At 53.4% G+C, this 19,379-nt stretch overlaps 1 protein-coding gene and 1 long non-coding RNA gene across 9 annotated transcripts in view; one reads left to right on the top strand and one right to left on the bottom strand.

The window, feature by feature from the left end:
• The window catches only part of kdm6ba (lysine (K)-specific demethylase 6B, a), a 119,717-nt gene that overhangs the window by 54,859 nt on the left and 45,479 nt on the right, over positions 1–19,379 (bottom strand). For 2 of the 8 annotated variants that reach the window (XM_088628268.1, XM_088628270.1), the window contains exon 1: positions 8,436–8,959. The exons of the other annotated variants lie outside the window; for them this stretch is intronic. The gene's annotated coding sequence lies outside the window, so the exon portion shown is untranslated. Of the gene's footprint in view, positions 1–8,435; positions 8,960–19,379 lie in introns of those variants that run through there. 8 annotated transcript variants of the gene reach the window in all.
• Positions 4,168–18,297, top strand: LOC148672499 (uncharacterized). The gene is made up of 2 exons (XR_015935801.1): positions 4,168–5,070; positions 17,667–18,297. It is a non-coding gene; the product is annotated as an uncharacterized LOC148672499 (long non-coding RNA).

Raw genomic sequence — 19,379 nt, forward strand, 5'->3', positions numbered from 1 at the left:
CCCTGTACTGACACACTGCTACAGCACAGATACACTCCTCCAAGACCCTGTACTGACACACTGCTACAGCACAGATACACTCCTCCAAGACCCTGTACTGACACTACAGCACAGATACACTCCTCCAAGACACTGTACTGACACACTGCTACAGCACAGATACACTCCTCCAAGACCCTGTACTGACACACTGCTACAGCACAGATACACTCCTCCAAGACCCTGTACTGACACTACAGCACAGATACACTCCTCCAAGACACTGTACTGATACTACAGCACAGATACACTCCTCCAAGACCCTGTACTGACACTACAGCACAGATACACTCCTCCAAGACCCTGTACTGACACACTGCTACAGCACAGATACACTCCTCCAAGACCCTGTACTGACACACTGCTACAGCACAGATACACTCCTCCAAGACCCTGTACTGACACTACAGCACAGATACACTCCTCCAAGACCCTGTACTGACACTACAGCACAGATACACTCCTCCAAGACCCTGTACTGACACTACAGCACAGATACACTCCTCCAAGACCCTGTACTGACACTACAGCACAGATACACTCCTCCAAGACCCTGTACTGACACACCACTACAGGACAGATACACTCCTCCAAGACCCTGTACTGACACTACAGCACAGATACACTCCTCCAAGCCTGTACTGACACACTGCTACAGCACAGATACACTCCTCCAAGACCCTGTACTGTCCTCCAAGTGCTTCTTGTGTGGAAGTTATCGTGCCAGTTTCACACCTGTGATGCAAATGTCTATGGGAAGGGGGTCTGTGTCAGCAGAAAGTGACGAATTACTTTTAACGAGGAAAAACACAATACTTTTCTGTTAATGACTCAGCGCAATGTTGTAACTGACCAGAGAAAGACAGAAGTAATGAGAGCTGCTACAGTACAATACACAATACAGCACAGATACACTCCTCCAAGACCCTGTACTGACACTACAGCACAGATACACTCCTCCAAGACCCTGTACTGACACACTGCTACAGCACAGATACACTCCTCCAAGACCCTGTACTGACACTACAGCACAGATACACTCCTCCAAGACACTGTACTGATACTACAGCACAGATACACTCCTCCAAGACCCTGTACTGACACTACAGGACAGATACACTCCTCCAAGACACTGTACTGACACTACAGCATAGATACACTCCTCCAAGACCCTGTACTGACACTACAGCACAGATACACTCCTCCAAGACACTGTACTGACACACCAGCACAGATACACTCCTCCGAGACCCTGTACTGACACTACAGCACAGATACACTCCTCCAAGACACTGTACTGACACACCGCTACAGCACAGATACACTCCTCCAAGACCCTGTACTGACACACCACTACAGCACAGATACACTCCTCCAAGACACTGTACTGACACTACAGCACAGATACACTCCTCCAAGACCCTGTACTGACACTACAGCACAGATACACTCCTCCAAGACACTGTACTGACACTACAGGACAGATACACTCCTCCAAGACCCTGTACTGACACACTGCTACAGCACAGATACACTCCTCCAAGACCCTGTACTGACACACTGCTACAGCACAGATACACTCCTCCAAGACCCTGTACTGACACACCACTACAGCACAGATACACTCCTCCGAGACCCTGTACTGACACTACAGCACAGATACACTCCTCCAAAACCCTGTACTGACACACTGCTACAGCACAGATACACTCCTCCAAGACACTGTACTGACACTACAGCACAGATACACTCCTCCAAGACACTGTACTGACACTACAGCACAGATACACTCCTCCAAGACACTGTACTGACACTACAGCACAGATACACTCCTCCAAGACACTGTACTGACACTACAGCACAGATACACTCCTCCAAGACACTGTACTGATACTACAGCACAGATACACTCCTCCAAGACACTGTACTGACACACTGCTACAGCACAGATACACTCCTCTAAGACCCTGTACTGACACACCGCTACAGCACAGATACACTCCTCCAAGACTCTGTACTGACACTACAGCACAGATACACTCCTCCAAGACCCTGTACTGACACTACAGCACAGATACAGTCCTCCAAGACACTGTACTGACACTACAGCACAGATACAGTCCTCCAAGACACTGTACTGACACTACAGCACAGATACAGTCCTCCAAGACACTGTACTGACACTACAGCACAGATACACTCCTCCAAGACCCTGTACTGACACTACAGCACAGATACACTCCTCCAAGACCCTGTACTGACACACCAGCACAGATACACTCCTCCAAGACACTGTACTGACACACTGCTACAGCACAGATACACTCCTCCAAGACACTGCACTGACACTACAGCACAGATACACTCCTCCAAGACCCTGTACTGACACACTGCTACGGCACAGATACACTCCTCCAAGACACTGTACTGACACACTGCTATAGTACACACATTCCTAGAGATGGAGTCAAGAGCTAACTTGAGATGGACACTGAAGGATATGGAGCAGGAGGAGATAGAGAGATAAGAAAGACAGACAGGAACAGTGAGGCCCACTGGTGAAGAGTGCAAACAGTCTCCTCTCTGTCTCTGCCCCTTTCAGGAGACTTCAGGAAAGGATCAGGTTGCTGGCTGCGTTTGAAAGACAGACACAACAGAGCCGACAGAGAGGTCAGCGTGCACTCACTGCCCCCAGCCCTGGGTCTCCCTGCAGTGATTTACAGACACACACCCCTCGCCCCCTCTCGCCCGTCAGCACTGCGATACACACACACACACCCCTGCCCTCTCCCCTCTCAGCACTGCCCTAGACAGACACACACACCCCTGCTCTCTCCCCTCTCAGCACTGCCCTAGACAGACACACACACCCCTGCTCTCTCCCCTCTCAGCACTGCCCTAGACAGACACACACACCCCTGCTCTCTCCCCTCTCAGCACTGTGTTACACACACACACACACACAACCCCCTGCCCTCTCAGCACTGTGTTACACACACACACACACAACCCCCTGCCCTCTCAGCACTGTGTTACACACACACACACCCCTGCTCTCTCCACTCTCAGCACTGTGTTAAACACACACACACACACACACACCCACACACCCCTGTTCTCTCCCCTCTCAGCACTGTGTTACACACACACACACCCACGCCCCGCCCCCTCCCCTCTCACAAACACCTGCCTCTGCGCTGTATCTGGCTCAAACCTTTACTGCCCCACGGCACAGCGTCCCGAGAGCAAGCTGAAGGCACAGGGAAAGTGCCGACAGGCGCGGTAAAAAAATGATAAGACCGTGCAGGAAGCCCAGTGAAGAGAGAGTGAAAACAGGGGAGCAAGGGGAGCAAACGAAGGCACAAATCAATTCTCGATGAAGTAAAAGCTCAGTGGAATCATGGCAGGTTCAGCACAAACAGCTCAGCCCACAGAGCTGAGGAGAGGCTGTCTGCACCTCCCCCAGTCTCCCGGCTCAAGGTGGCAGACTGCTCTGTCTGCCTCGACACAACACTTTTATCTCCTCCCTCACACATTGGCCTGCAAGCATCCCATTAAAATATCTTATCGAATGTGTTTTGACTGCAGTTCCGGACAAACTTTCTGCTGCAAGTCACCGTCCTCGATGTTAAATAAAAATCCTCAGGAGAATGTACAAGATGTTTCCCATGTAGGGAGGAAGCAAACCGCTGGAGCAGTGCTTAGCCATCTGCCCAGCACCCCGAACTGTTAAAAACATTCACGCTCTCCCGCCCAAAAGGTGGAAGTGTCCAGTTTTCCTGCACCGCACCTTTCAACCACAGCCTTCCACGTGAACATCTGAGCCAGACCCTGCACACATCCGAGCTCTGCCGCTCACAGCGCTGACGTGTTGGTGTCTGCTCTGCGTTGTGCTTCGTATTGTGCCGCAGAAGCACAGACGATCACAGAAATCAGGAGAGCTCTCTTGTTATCTTACCCAGGTAGAAGCGGCTTAAATATACAGAGCACAACGCAACTTCAGGGGAAGGGACAGAGGCGGAGATGTTTCTGCAGCCACGGTCTCTGAGGTTTTCCCAGCTGCTCATCACCCCTCTGGGAAGCAGGCGGGGCTCAGTGATGCCGGTTTTACGGGAGAGAGACCGTGCCCCAGGCGCTGAAGGGCGCGTGGGCGCAGCCCGTCTGTTCCCTCTGGAGGCGGCAGGCCGATCAGGTTAAACCTGTCACCCAGCAGAGCGTGGCACACTCCAGGGCACGCCACAGCCACGCGGGACGCCCGCCGGGCATGTCCGAGAGCACAGCGAAGGCCCGCTGAAGCACAGACTCGCTCCGGCCAGCGTGATCCCTGAGACACCGAGCCCCTCCAGGACCAGCACTGGACAGCCCTGGGTGGACACAGCTTCCAGAGATCCAGCTCCACACTGTTTCAAGCCTGCAGGACAGGAAGCCCACATTGCCAACAGTGTAAAAACGGCATCCTGCGCCACGCTGTCAGGAGGACTGGGACTGACCAACGCACTTGTCTTGTCACACTGTCAAAGCCGCCTTCAGTCACTGGAGTCAGGTGGCTGAGAATGAGGTCTCGCCATTCCAGGTACGTGACTGGGTATTTTGCTCTATACTCCCACACCCCTTTGTGTAAAGAACTGCCTCCTGTTCTTATTTCTAAAAGCACTTCAGCCTAAACGAGACATTTAACCGGAGGTCCCGTTGTCCGCGACTCTGCAGGAGCAGCTGTTTCTCGCGCTGAAGCTCACTCGTGAGACTCTGAACGATCCGTCACAGAACGAATCGTCCACCCGCCAGCAGGAAGCTGCTGCTTCCTGTAAATCCAACCCGGAGCCAACTCGTGAGAAGCACGAGGAGCACGGCGACACTACACCCTGGTACGATGCCACTGCATCTGCACCAGAGTGAGCCGGCCGGGTAGTTGTTGGACCCTATGCGAATCCCTAGGAGAGAAGTAGAAAGCCAGGTGTACTTATCCGAGAAGTCAAATCCGAATCTAAGAAGGAGAACTGGTCACGAAGCCGGGAGATCAGGAAGAACAAGGTAAGAAGCAAGCTGCGCTCTGAGACTCAATGATAAGATAAGATCACTTTATTGGCCATTTACCATTTCCTGGATTAGGAGTTTGTCTTTCCACAGACCCCAGCTTGCTCTCCACGAGACACACAGACAGGGAGAGAAGCCTGGGGTCAGAGTGCAGGGTCAGCCATTTAAACGGCGCCCCTGGAGCAGTTGGGGTTAAGGGCCTTGCTCAGGGGCCCAACGGAGTAGGATTCCTCTGCCGGCTGCGGGATTCGAACCGGCAACCTTCCAGCCACAGGCGCAGACCCTTAGGAACAGAGCCACCGCTCCGCCCCAAAATGACTCCGGAGGGACTCGAACCCACAACCTTTGCATGACTTCACGAGGTCACTGCCTAGAAGTCCAACGCGCTATCCACTGCGCTGCAGAGCCTGCTGCACAATGCCGAGCACACAGGAGCAGTCCTCAACTAGTGTGGGATAGGACAGTCAGCCCCGGTGATGCTGTTAGTGCCAATTAGGAGCCGGCTAGCGTTGATTAACGGAAGCCGATTCTAATTAATTAATTGGCATCTCCTCGGGGCAGGTGGGACCATGACAGCATCTTAGTGCACACTCAGTCACACAGGGCCCACCTGGACACACCTGGTGACCAAGGCCACATCTCTGGGAAGAGTGTCAGGAAGCTGCAGAAAACCCGTGTGAACGCAGGGGGAACATGCAGCCTCCACACGCAAGAGTCCACAACCCAGGACTGTACCCAGAGCCCCGGCAGCAGCGCACACAAACAAGCCAGCGCCCGGTCCACCGGTCAGTGCCGGCCGGGCGCCTGGTCCACCGGTCAGTGCCGGCCCAGCACCGGCGGTGGCTAACCGCGTCACGAGAGCCGAACAAGCAGCCGAACAAAACAAACCGTGAAGGAGAATAAAGCTGTGGAGATCTGCATGTCTGACTTGTCTCAGACCAGGTTAATTCCCCAGTGTTAGAAGCTACAGATCTTACGGCCAGCCACTAACAGTGGTTTGCAGTTCTAGGCCCCGTTACAGATCTCTGACAGCTGTCCTCGGCCTCTGTGTCCTCTGTGTTTGGCCAGGGACGCTTTGCCAAAGCTCCGGCACAGTTGTAGCCAGTTAACTCTCTGCAGGAAAGGCCTGCAGGTCTCGTGCCCCATTTCTGAACGACGTTTGGCTGTTTGAGCAGTGAGCGCGTCTGTTTCATTCAGAAGGTGGCCGTCCTGCTGGTGACACACCTGTCTGCACTGCTGGGCCGTTTCCGACAGCAGCCCCCTCTCCCAGGACAGACGGCTTGGGACACAGCAGAAGGAAGTCTTTAAAACAGGGCGGAGAAGAAGCAGCCCCGCGAACCGAAAGCGCAGATCAGCAGGAGGGGAGAGTGTTCCTCCGCTGGAGAGCACGTCGGGCGGCGCTACGGGAACTACGGCACGCAGGCCGGTTAACTGAGGACACGCGCTTCCCCGTGGGATCGCGGCGCAGTGCCGCACCGCACACAGGAGTCCCCGAGCCACAGAAACGCGGCGTGTGCACGCGTGCATCGCACAGGAAACCCCACGTCTCTCTCGTCCCTCGAACTAGCTGTCAGCTGCCCCTTCCGCCCGCGCTACCGGCGTCTGGCTGCGTTGCAATTAAGGGGACAGTACTGGTGGGGCTTGGAGACGTAGCAGTCAATACGGGGACAGATACATGAATTTGCAACAACAATCGGGGTCTGCATTAGCATATCTGTCTCCCTGGGGCAGTGGAACCGGGGAGGCGCGCTCCGTGTCCGACACGCGCGCACGGCCGCGAGGAATGCGCCGGGCTGCACGGACACATCGCGCCAGGCGCCCCGGCGCAGTCAATCAGGCTAAAGGCCCCCCATTGTTACCAGTCTTTCAGCGCTCAGAGTCCCCCCTCCACACACACACACCCACCCCCGCACCCCCCAGCTCTGCGAGTGAATGCACAGCCTCTCTTTGGGGGAGGGGGGTGGCAGCAGCGCCATATCCGCGTCCGCACATCAACAAAAGCCCGAGACGGGCTGGCAGGCTGGAGAGGCGCACAGATCTGCCCCCCGTGCCCGTGCCCGCAACTGGCGTTGTTTATAGCGCTCTCACAGGGGGGACACACTACTCCAAAGGCACTGCTACTGCTCGGGCTGTTAAACCGCCCCCCCGCCAGCTGTATCAGATCTCCATGCCGCATTCATCAACACAACAGTCTGCGACCCATTAAAGTTAAACACCGACTACATGCGCCCCCTCTCTCTCTCTCGTGGTGAATACATCTGGAAGAAGCCTCCGTGCAAAACAATCGGCGTCATCTCGTAACGAGGACGTCGGCAGACCTCACGCTGCAATGCCCCTACAGTCAGGATTCTGCTTCCGGTAACCATTAATTAGTTAATTAAGCAGCTCGTGGATGTGACTCCGGAGTGAAAGGTAGCCGCGGCTCCTTCAGCTAATAGAGAACAAGCGCCCCGGTGGTTCGGGGAGGGCAGGCGCTGAGCCGAGCCGAGCCGCGCTCCCACCCCCATGTCCCGGAACCGCGGGCGAGCCGAACACGTCTGCCGGAGCCGCGGGTGGAAGTCCTCGCCGGCACGGGTGCGGGCTGCGCGCAGGCGCCGCCAGCTGCCCGAAGTGCCCTCTCACCCCCCCGCCACCACCACCACCACCACCACACGGCACACAGCACTCAGCCGCGGCGACGGACAATCACACGCACACTCACGCGCAGCCCGGCAGGTCGCCCCAGCGCCGGGGGCACCGACACGTACAGGACACGCCACGCCGGCAGTCACGGAGCCGCCAGGCGCACATACCTGCACAGCCAGCTTGCCCTGCGCGCACCCGGGCAGCTGTGTGCGCCCTGCCCCCTGCTCTTTTGTTTCTGGGGGGGATTATCTGCTTGTTCTGCATCGCAAAGGGAGCTTAATATAGCCTGCTAGAACTGTAAAAAAAAATGCCAAGCAATAATCAGGACGCCTAATAACTAATAAGACCCAGAGAGCACTTTTTAAATTAGCCCACGGACCCAGCTGAACCCACGGACGGAGAGAGATGTGGAACTGGGAGAGCGGATGAAGGTAAAAATGTCCAGGGACAGTCGAGACACGGAGAGATCCGATCAGGCAGATCAACGGACGTCGATATTTAAATCACCCGGACATGGCATTTAAAAAAAAAAGGCTCGTTTTTTTTTCCTCCTTGCAGGAACACATTACTCTGCAACACAAGCCAATCCAGCAAAACAGCAAGAGGGACCGAGAGGCAGAAAAATCACTTTCTTTCAGAACAAAGAATGCAAAGGGAAAAACACCAGAGCTATATATTCCTGAACGCAGTTTGGAAATCCTGCTTCTATTCCATAACTGGAATGTTTTTAAACTTACCTTCCTGCGTCTCCTGCATTTAAAAACGAGAAAAACACAGCAGTTGTGTCTGTCTAATATTTCCCCTGCTAAACATCCAATGCAAAAAACAAAACCACAGAGAAAAAACGAAGACCCCCAACTTAAACACTCTTGTCCTCTGCCTTTAATTAGAATATGGACCGGGTCTGGCTGGAGACGTGTTTTAATAAAATCCCCCAAAAACGACAAGAAGATGAAGACAGTCCAAGGGATGCCACAGATAGGAGAGCAGAAAAAAAAAGCAAAGCGTGTGATTTCTCAGTTTAAAATCCACTCTTGTTGTGCTAAGAGAGTGTGTGTGCTTCCTCCTCTTTCTTTCTTTCCTCCCTTCTCTCTCTCTTTCTTTCTATCTCACACACACACTCTCTTTTCTGTCTTTTTTTTCCTCTCCACTCAGTAGTCAAACAAAGAAAGGAAAGACACAGCACACACAGAAAGCAGAGCGAGAGAGGAAAAAAAAAAGATCGCCCATCCCCCCACTAGAAGCCAGCCTGCTTCAGTTTTTTTCGCCTGTCTCTAAACAGCCCCTCCCCCTCCCCTCGTAACCCCCCCCCTCCCCAGTTGAGCTGAGCCTCGCTTTCAGCAGCCTGTTCTACCATACTGCTCTCTCCCTCTCTCTCTCCCGCATTGAGCACTGTAATGCGCCGGAGTCCGGGGAGCTCTCGTCCGTCTCCCGGACCCGATTCACAACCGGGTCAGGCGGGAGCCGGGAGCGGGAAACAGGGAGGGTACGACGCCGTACCGCGCCGGATCATAAAGGTTCGCGGACGCGGACAAGGCGCCCTGTGCCGCTCTGTGCGAGAGCGCTCCGGCAGCGTCTGTGTGTCGCGTCACGCCGGCGAAGCTCGGTCCTCAAAGGGATGGCGTGAAGCAGAAGCTGGGCAGGAGAGCAGGAGAGAATCGGGGGGTTGGGGGTACACCGGAGACAGCGAGGCTCAGCGAGGGGAAGCCGGTGGGGGTGAGCCCCTCACACCGTCCCCGCGGACAGCTGCTCCTCTCGGAAACGGAGGAAAGGGACGCAGACCGGGGGAAGAGGCGCAAGCTCGACGGAACCCTGCTGCCCCGATCCGGGAGACGATTCCGGCAGGGGAGAACCCCAGAACGCAATCCAGGCCCCCGTGAAGTAATACCAATGGTGCCCTTTCGCTTTCGGATGGGGCGGAGGCCGGCTGAGCTGAGCCCCGGTCTGACTGACGCCAAGGGTTCCGAAGCGCAAGAGGCTTTTCTAGGGCACAGATTGGACTGATTGCATGATAAAGGGACCTGCTGTCAAGACGACCTCGAAACGGACACTTCAAGTGTCTTTTCAAGAGCGCACACAGGTCTTATGCTAAAAAAGAGAAGAAAAGAAACAGCGTTTCGGCTGTGGAGCCTTCTTGGGGTGTCACATTCCACAGCCGAAACGTTGTGTTTCTTTTCTTCTCTCTTCAGCGTGGACTAAACCTTTACTTGTTCCTTTGCAGCCTACGCATGCTGACCCAGTTCCCTGCGCGAACTGATTCATAGAATACTGGCTGGGTAATGTGGCGTAGTGCAGTGCATGTCAGTGGTGTGAACTCGATTGACCACACTGAGAGACGGAACCACTTAACGTCTCAAAAGCTGAGGACAGACATTTCCTCCCAGGAAGCTCTGCAGACCAAAAAGCAAGGACATGACAGCTGTTGCTCTCCCATAATTCACTGTGGCCCTTGATGTCAGAGAGTGCACATTCCCCAAGGCCTAGTGAATTGCTAATCTAGTGCCCGTCCATAAAAAGGGTGAGAAAACTGACAAAAAGTCATGATGGACCAATAACTCTGACTTCTATCACATATAAGGTTGTGGAATCAATTACAAGACCTAGAGCGTCACCTACATGGAAAAAAAGATCTTAGAGCACAGTCTAAACGTGGGTTTAGAAAAGGCAGGTCTCACACAGCACTCCTGTGTGTGTGTTCGAGTTCTTTGAACAAGCAGCAGCAGCAATGGATATGCACAGGGCACATGACAAGGTTTGTTTCAATTTTCTGAATGCTTTTGAAGATTAGTTTGAAAAAATGAATAAAAGATAACATATTCATAAGCACTGAATTCTCAAATTACAGGAAGGAGTGCTAATGTACGGTAGACAAGTCCAGGGTTTTGCACGGAGATACCAAAAACAAAGTATGAACTATAAAAAATACAAAATGACAACGAGCTTATATAAAAAAAGACTTAAGTATTTATATTGACATATCATTTACATATCAGTGAAAAAGCATACAAAACCTTAGGAGATACAGTGCAGAATTTTAATCAAGGAATGCTATGTTAAAATTGGTATGATACACCAGTAAGCCCCCATTTAGAATATAGTGTAGAGTTCTAGTAATCATGTCATAGAAAATAATGTGACTAATTCATTCAGGGCATCCAGATCCACTCTGGAATTTAAGCCAGAGTGCACTGATATGCTGAACAAGCCTCAAGATATTTTTGACCTAAGGAAGGACAGCAGTGTCTCCAGTACAGTCAGGTGTGACAGTGTGTGTGTGTGTGCTGGTGAATTCAGGGTGAGTGCGAGAGGAGAGGGACAGCAGTGGCTCTAGCAGTGTCTACAGTACAGTCAGGTGTGACAGTGTGTGTGTGTGCTGGTGAATTCAGGGGGAGTGTGAGAGGAGAGGGACAGCAGTGGCTCTTGCAGTGTCTACAGTACAGTCAGGTGTGACAGTGTGTGTATGTGCTGGTGAATTCAGGGGGAGTGTGAGAGGAGAGGGACAGTAGTGGCTCTAGCAGTGTCTACAGTACAGTCAGGTGTGACAGTGTGTGTGTGTGCTGGTGAATTCAGGGTGAGTGTGAGAGGAGAGGGACAGCAGTGGCTCTAGCAGTGTCTACAGTACAGTCAGGTGTGACAATGTGTGTGTGCTGTTGAATTCAGGGTGATTAAGAGGTGACGTTAAGTGTCAGTAAACTATCTGCTTGCACTTTAAGAAGTGAGCACACACAGGGTGCATGTGCACATGTGAGAAGGAGCCCACAGGGGAGCACCATGCTTAAGCAGAAGTAGTAAGTGCAACACCACTCCACTGAGATGAGAGGTAAAAGTGCGCTAAAGTATGCTAAAGTGGTTAGCCAAAGCAAAGCAGGGTGCACACTGAGAGAGCACGTGGGACAGCAGAGCCCATGTCTGCTCCACAGGAGTGCTGAAACCGTAAGAAAGCTGCACGAGCAGCACGCCAACGTCGGCCGCACGCTTTCAGACGCCTGTGCACGTGCAAGGCTGGGTGGCTTTCTTGTGCAGGTGTGTGGCTGAGACAGAGGCGCAGCCCTGCAGCGGATGAGAGCCGTGTGCGGAAGACTCCGAGTGGGTGAGTGGGAGAATGGGAGAGTGGGTGAGTGGGAGAGTGGGTGGGGATGTGTGCAGGCGCCTCTGCTCCTGCACTCTGGCAAACGTCCCCCAGAATCAGGCCACTGTGTGAGCTGTACAGGTGGCGAAGGCTCAGGGAACACCCACAGCCTACAGACGGTCCTCCACAGAACGACGAGACGAGACGAGAAGGGGACAGAAGGACCAAGGCTCAGCGGGCAACGGGACCGAACACACAGCGGCAGGAAACGCTATGATCGAGCCTGCTGCTGGGATCTGCGTTTCAGCCCCTTGGCTCTGCTTTAAGCAAACAACATCGGCCTCTTCCTGGCCACCACTGACCCCAGTCCAGACCCGGGTACAGAACGCCCTGTCTGAGGGAGACTCTCTGATGCAGTGCAGTCCCACTCCAGGGTCTTGGAAGCACAGGAGAAACGTGCAGGGATGTCTTCATGGACGAAGAAGCCCAAGAGAGGGAAGAGGACAGCTACTGTATATCACCCTGCAGCTCACGTCTGGCAGCCCCACTGGAGCTCAGCGGGAGTGAGCCTGGTCAGTACCTTGATGGGAGACCTCCTGGGAAAGCTATGGCTGCTGCTGGAAGAGGTGTTAGTGGGACCAGTAGGGGGCGCTCAACCTGTGGTCTGTGTGGGTCCTAATGCCAGAGGATAGTGAAGAGGACACTACACACAAAGACGCCGTCCTTTGGATGAGACATAAAACTGAGGTCCTGACTCTCTGTGGTCATTAAAAATCCCAGAAAAGAGTAGGGGTGTTGACCTGGTGTCCTGACCAAATTTCCCCCTGACCTTTACCAGTCATGGTCTCCTGATAATCCCCCTCTCTGAACTGGCTTCATCACTCTGGTCTCCTCCCCACTGAGAGCTGGTGTGTGGGGAGAGTACTGGTGCATCATCCAGGTGGGGCTGCACACTGGTGGTGGGGGAGGGGATCCCCATTACCTGTAAAGAGCTTTGAGTGGAGTGTCCAGGAAAGCGCTGAATAAGTGACAGGAATTGTTATTACATCATTATAGTCTGCATCTGCCCCATGTGTGATCTGCAAAGCAGTAAAACTCATCTGAAGGCTGGGGGGGACTCGAGAGCTCAGACTGCGGGACCCCAGAAGAAGCGGAGGCGTGCTGTTGAGGGACAGGGGGCAGGAAGGAGGCAGGGAAAGACGACGAAGATGAAGCAGAAGGGAGGAGGGGAAGGAAGATGAAGAGGAGAAGGACAGAGGAAGGACGAAATGAAGGAGAATGAGGAGGAGACAGAAAAGGAGGACGACGCGATACGGTACGACACGGGAAATACTTTATCGTCAGATCTCTCAGAAATGTGTTTTGCTTTTACGCGCACGCAGACTTACAAGAAGCAAAGAAACAGTACAAACGTAAAGGAAATAGTACAGATAGACATGAAAAAATCAATATAACGGAACATAAAAGACGTCAACCCATACACCAGTCATTACACGTCCTTCCCACCGGAATCTGCACAGCTTCCTGGCCCATAATCACCCTGAGCCTCGATAACTGCACACTCCCTCCTCACTGAGCACACACCACTCATCGCACTCGCCCAAAGACCAACGCTCCGTTATTGATCGAGTCCTCTGAATGTGGGGAAAAGGCATGGCTCATTTCGTTAGGCCCGCCGTGAGGGAGGTGGTACTCTTCATGCAGAACAAGCGAGGGGTCAGAGGAGACCCCAGCAGCCGGTCCCTGTGCACCCCGAGTGTAAGCAGCTCCAGAGCTCTGGACATCTCGGCCCTCCTGGGCTTCAGAGAGACAAGGAGGAGGAAGGAACCACTGGAAGACGCAGGGAGGCAGGAGAAAGCCAGGGACGGCGATGAAGAGGACGGGGGGAGGAAGAGGAGGAGGCCCGCGCAGTGCTGGGACAATCCGGGGAAAGGATCCGGACACCGGCCCCCACTGCAACGTCTAGTCTCTCGGCTCCTGTTCTCCTCAACCTTTCCGAGCTTCTCCAGGGCTCATTTCCCAGGGCGGATCCGCTCGGCGCTCGCGAGACAGAGCCTACTTCTTACAAACGGCGTTATGAATTATGTATTTTTAAAATGTAATAATCCACCCGGAGCAGCAAGCCTAATTAATTGGCAATTAATGTTTAACTGGCTGCAGCTGTGTTCAATTAATGTTGAAATCAGCGCTGTCCCCGCTGACAGCGTTTCTGTTCTCTTCTCCTTTCGCTGTTTCATCATCTACATCCAAAGAAGAAAGGAGAGAGACGGAGACGGAGAGAGAGAGAGGGGGATTCCTGCTCTCTCCCGCCGCAGAGCTGTTTCGCCGGGGCTGTGTAGCCCTCTTTGAAGCAGCAGCAGCAGAACAGCTGGGAAATGGGTCCAATTAAGTCAATGATGAAGCTGATTTGGGCTGTCAGGAGGCGCGCTGGAATGGAAGCCTGCAGACACACTGGGACACCCCTGCCGCAGGGAGTCGGCACGGCCTTCCCGGCTGCGAGGACAGCTGGGCCCCCCCCCCCACGGACATCAGCAACACGGAAGTCCCAAGGCTTGAGAAGAATTTTTAAGTATCTCAACAGATTCAAGATTCTCTTAAACTACACTTGCTGGCCAAAACCACACCACTATTCAACAAGTATATTCATAGGCGCCATGAATATATCCACTCCCAGCTCTCTCTATCTCCGTCTCGAACCCTAACCCCTCCACTCCCAGCTCTCTCTATCTCTGTCTCGAACCCTAACCCCTCCACTCCCAGCTCTCTCTATCTCCGTCTCGAACCCTAACCCCTCCACTCCCAGCTCTCTCTATCTCTGTCTCGAACCCTAACCCCTCCACTCCCAGCTCTCTCTATCTCCGTCTCGAACCCTAACCCCTCCACTCCCAGCTCTCTCTATCTCCGTCTCGAACCCTAACCCCTCCACTCCCAGCTCTCTCCATCTCCGTCTCGAACCCTAACCCCTCCACTCCCAGCTCTCTCTATCTCCGTCTCGAACCCTACCCCCTCCACTCCCAGCTCTCTCTATCTCTGTCTCGAACCCTAACCCCTCCACTCCCAGCTCTCTCTATCTGTCTCGAACCCTAACCCCTCCACTCCCAGCTCTATCTCCGTCTCGAACCCTAACCCCTCCACTCCCAGCTCTCTCCATCTCCGTCTCGAACCCTAACCCCTCCACTCCCAGCTCTCTCCATCTCCGTCTCGAACCCTAACCCCTCCACTCCCAGCTCTCTCTATCTCTGTCTCGAACCCTAACCCCTCCACTCCCAGCTCTCTCTATCTCTGTCTCGAACCCTAACCCCTCCACTCCCAGCTCTCTCTATCTCTGTCTCGAACCCTACCCCCTCCACTCCCAGCTCTCTCTATCTCCGTCTCGAACCCTACCCCCTCCACTCCCAGCTCTATCTCTGTCTCGAACCCTAACCCCTCCACTCCCAGCTCTCTCTATCTCTGTCTCGAACCCTAACCCCTCCACTCCCAGCTCTCTCTATCTCTGTCTCGAACCCTACCCCCTCCACTCCCAGCTCTATCTCTGTCTCGAACCCTAACCCCTCCACTCCCAGCTCTCTCTATCTCTGTCTCAAACCCTAACCCCTCCCAGTTACAGCTCTGTCTCATCCTTTAGAGCTAGAACTTCCTCTTCTGTCTCAAAAGTGTAAAACACTCCATTCTAAGGCTCTCTGTAGCTATAAAAGCACAAACAATAAAAATCTAAAAAAACACACTAAGAACAAAGGAGGTTTTTTACACTCACACTTCAGCAGGATCTATTTTAAGTCTAAATGAAAACAAACGACCCTTTTCATTTGAATAAATGGGGCTTGTTCCTCTGGTCATCAGATCTGCTACACTTTCTAGTGCATAATGAAGAACGACCCTGTGCAGTGCACTTATCTTTCATCTGCTCAAGTCCTCCTTAAACAGAAGAGGGCCGTTAAAAAGAACGTTAATAAAGCTGTAAAGCAGGAAATCAGCAGCTCCGAACCATGACAACCAACACTAACATTGTCAAAGCTCTATACACTGACACAGATCTGCACACTGACACTGATCTACTTACAGACACTACTGCACACTGACACTGATCTGCACACTGGCACAGCTCTACACACTGGCACAGCTCTACACACTGACACAGCTCTACACACTGACCTGCACACTGACACAGCTCTACACACTGACACTGATCTGCACACTGACACTGATCTGCACACTGACACCGATCTGCACACTGACACCGATCTACACAATGACACCGATCTGCACACTGACACCGATCTGCACACCAACTACTGCACAGACACTGATCTGCACACTACTGATCTGTTCACTGACACTGATCTGCACACTGACACTGATCTGCACACTGACACCGATCTGCACACTGACACCGATCTGCACACTGACACCGATCTGCACACTGACACAGCTCTACACACTGACACCGATCTGCACACTGACACCGATCTGCACACTGACACTGATCTAAAAAGACACAGATCTGCACACTGACACCGATCTGCACACTGACACAGCTCTACACACTGACACCGATCTGCACACTGACACCGATCTGCACAATGACACCGATCTGCACAATGACACCGATCTGCACACTGACACAGATCTACACACTGACACTGATCTGCACACCAACTACTGCACAGACACTGATCTGCACACTACTGATCTGTTCACTGACACTGATCTGTTCACTGACACTGATCTGCACACTGACACTGATCTGCACACTGACACTGATCTGCACACTGACACTGATCTAAAAAGACACAGATCTGCACACTGACACCGATCTGCACACTGACACTGATCTAAAAAGACACAGATCTGCACACTGACGTTGAACTACACACTGACACCGATCTGCACACTGACATCGATCTCCACACTGACATTGAACTACACACTGACACCGATCTACACACTGACACCGATCTGTTCACTGACACTGATCCGCACACTGACACTGATGATATTGATCTGCACACTTGATGACTCCATTACAGTCTTCAGTCTTCCCTTATGTGCTGCTCTATACAAATACACCATCAACCACACCTAACTATTAGCCGAGAGTTTTGGGAGGAAGGCCACTTGACATCACTGCAGTGCTGGGATCCTGTGCGATTCCCCAGGATCCTGCTAGATGGAATGTTTCTCATTAGGCTATGTGCCTCCCTTCTGCTTTGAATGAAAGAGTTTCTTGACCTACTAAGAGCTGGAAAGGAGAGAGAAAAGAAGAGGGAGAAGCAGCCGGGCAGAGAAAGGGGGATGAAGGAAGAGGCAGAGTGGGGAGGAAGGCAGAGAGGGAAGGGGGAGCCCTCTTGGGGGAGCACAGCTGGTCTGCTTTTCACAGCAAACGGGGGGCACAGCAGCTAGTGCACGTGGGGCTGCGGCGTCCTGTTGAATATTCACACAGTTAGTCACCGGTGGCTGCAGAGACGCTGAATGGTCCTGGAGCAGGGCCACATGCCAGACGCACAATGGAGTCAGGTGGTGAGGGGGTCTCCCTGCGCGCAGTTCCCCGGCTCTCTGAAAGCCTGCCAAGCAGGCCGCAAGTCTCCGGCAGCTGAAACCCAATCGCTCTCAAAGGGTGTAGGGGCCACTTCTCCACTTTTTCCCATGGAGAGAGAGAGACTACTCCTGTGCGTATGTGTGTGCCTGTTTTTCACAGGGAAGCGTGCGATTCAAGGTGTGAGAGGGCGCTGGCGCTGGCGGGAGTGTACTGTCTGTCCATGAGCGTGCGTGCATGTTTGCAGATGCAGGTACTGCAACACGGGCCTCTGCTAATCGCGGAAGTGCACCGAATGCCGTCTGCTAGGCCACACTGATCTGCGAACTGCAGACTCTTTTAACTGAGCTCGCTCCTCTCCTCCAGCACGTCGTTTGCCAGCCCCGGTCCTGGGCAGCCACAGCCCAGTGGGCGCTGAGAGTCACCCTCCCAGACCAGGACCGGGGGAGCTCATGTCAACTGCGCAACTGATTCAATCCTGGCCGTCAGGAACCCTTGGGTGAGCTCCTTTCGTAGTTTTGTTCTCTGCTCTTGGGTGAAACAGTGATTCTAAGGTACTGGAAAGACGTCTGCAGTTCCCCTGTGTCAGGTCCCTGAAAGTGGAGAGCTACGGCCTGGCCAAGCATGTTTCTTAGATGTGTGATTTAAGGGCAGTTTCACTCTTAGCAGCTCAGCTGGGAACTTCCCTTCAGAGTCACTGAACAAATCAGCTGCTTCAGAGCTCAGGACGAAACGGTTCGATTGACGGGGTGAATTTGGGTAGAAGGGGTGCCCACCCCCGTGCTGGCAGGCCGCTGGCCTTGCAGGCACAGCACTGCAGCAGCAGTCGCAAAAGACGTTCACGCAGGCTCGACGGACACGGGACTCGACCTCCGAGCAAGCTGCCTGAGCCAGCAGGGTAACCTGAGCTCTCTGGGCCACTGGGACCTGATTGATTACATTCTAATTTTGTGAAAGCCAGCATGAATTATACAGTAAAACTAAATATGGCACCACATCTCAACGTGTGTTAAATGCATCTGTTAAAAAAAAAAGCGTTTCAATTGAATACCCTTGGATAAGCCCGCAGTTCTCCAGGTACAAGAGCACAAAAAGAGCTCAGATGACCTTCACCACATGGCGGGTCTGATAGTGATGAAACCGCCTGGTTCCGAACCCAAACCCAGCCCGAACCCTCCCCTGAGTCTCACTCAGAGACACCTGGGCCGCAGCTATAGAACAGAGTTCAACCAGCATCTGACAGCACTGCTCCGGGTTCAGTATTAAAATTACCGCGGAAGGCCTCTCTCGTTAAACCTCGTTAGTTGCCGGAGGGGAGGGGCTGTACCTCCGAGTGCAGGCCCTCTGCGCTCAGTTGCCAGGCGAATCCGATACCTGCACCCCATCTGTCACCCGGGACAGGAGAGGGGGAGTGGGGGGGGAAGGTGACAGGGGGGGGAGGGAGTCCAGGGGAAAAGTCCTGGACTTCCCTAGGTTACAGACTGTTTTACTCCTGCCTCGTATTGACACTTTTTTGTCAAATCAACAGAACCAGCCGTGTAATAATAATAATAATAATAATAATAATAATAATAATAATAATAATGTTTCTTTATTAGCCCTATACAATTTCTTGCATTAGGAATGCGTCTTTTCGCATACCCCAGCTTTTCTCCAGGGAGACACAGACACAGAGACAGGGAGGGAAGCTTGGGGTCAGAGCGCAGGGTCTGCAATTGTACGGCGCCCCTGGAGCAGTTGGGGTTGCCAGCGCGCGGGGTGGTGGGGTGGTGGGGGGGCTGGCCTGACTCTCACTCCGGACACGGTTCAGTCAGGGGGGGCCGCTCCTGCTACAGAGCCCTGCTCCAGCTCGCTGCTCTCTCTCTCTCTCTCTCTCTCTGTGCGCGGGTGCCCGTGGAGCAGGCTCTCATTATCTCTGCCCGGCACTCTCAGCGAGAGCCCTATCGACCGGCCGGTAATGGCAGGGGACTCTCAGACCGTTACCAGAGCCCCGCCGGAGCCCGACCCCTAATGAGCCGTCAATAATCTATTAGGAGCAGACACATCTCTCCTGCCTTCATCACGGCGCTTGGCCACTTT

The sequence above is a fragment of the Lepisosteus platostomus genome, chromosome 4, assembly GCF_059453375.1.
Source record: "Lepisosteus platostomus isolate fLepPlt1 chromosome 4, fLepPlt1.hap1, whole genome shotgun sequence".
Lineage (NCBI taxonomy): Eukaryota > Metazoa > Chordata > Actinopteri > Semionotiformes > Lepisosteidae > Lepisosteus > Lepisosteus platostomus.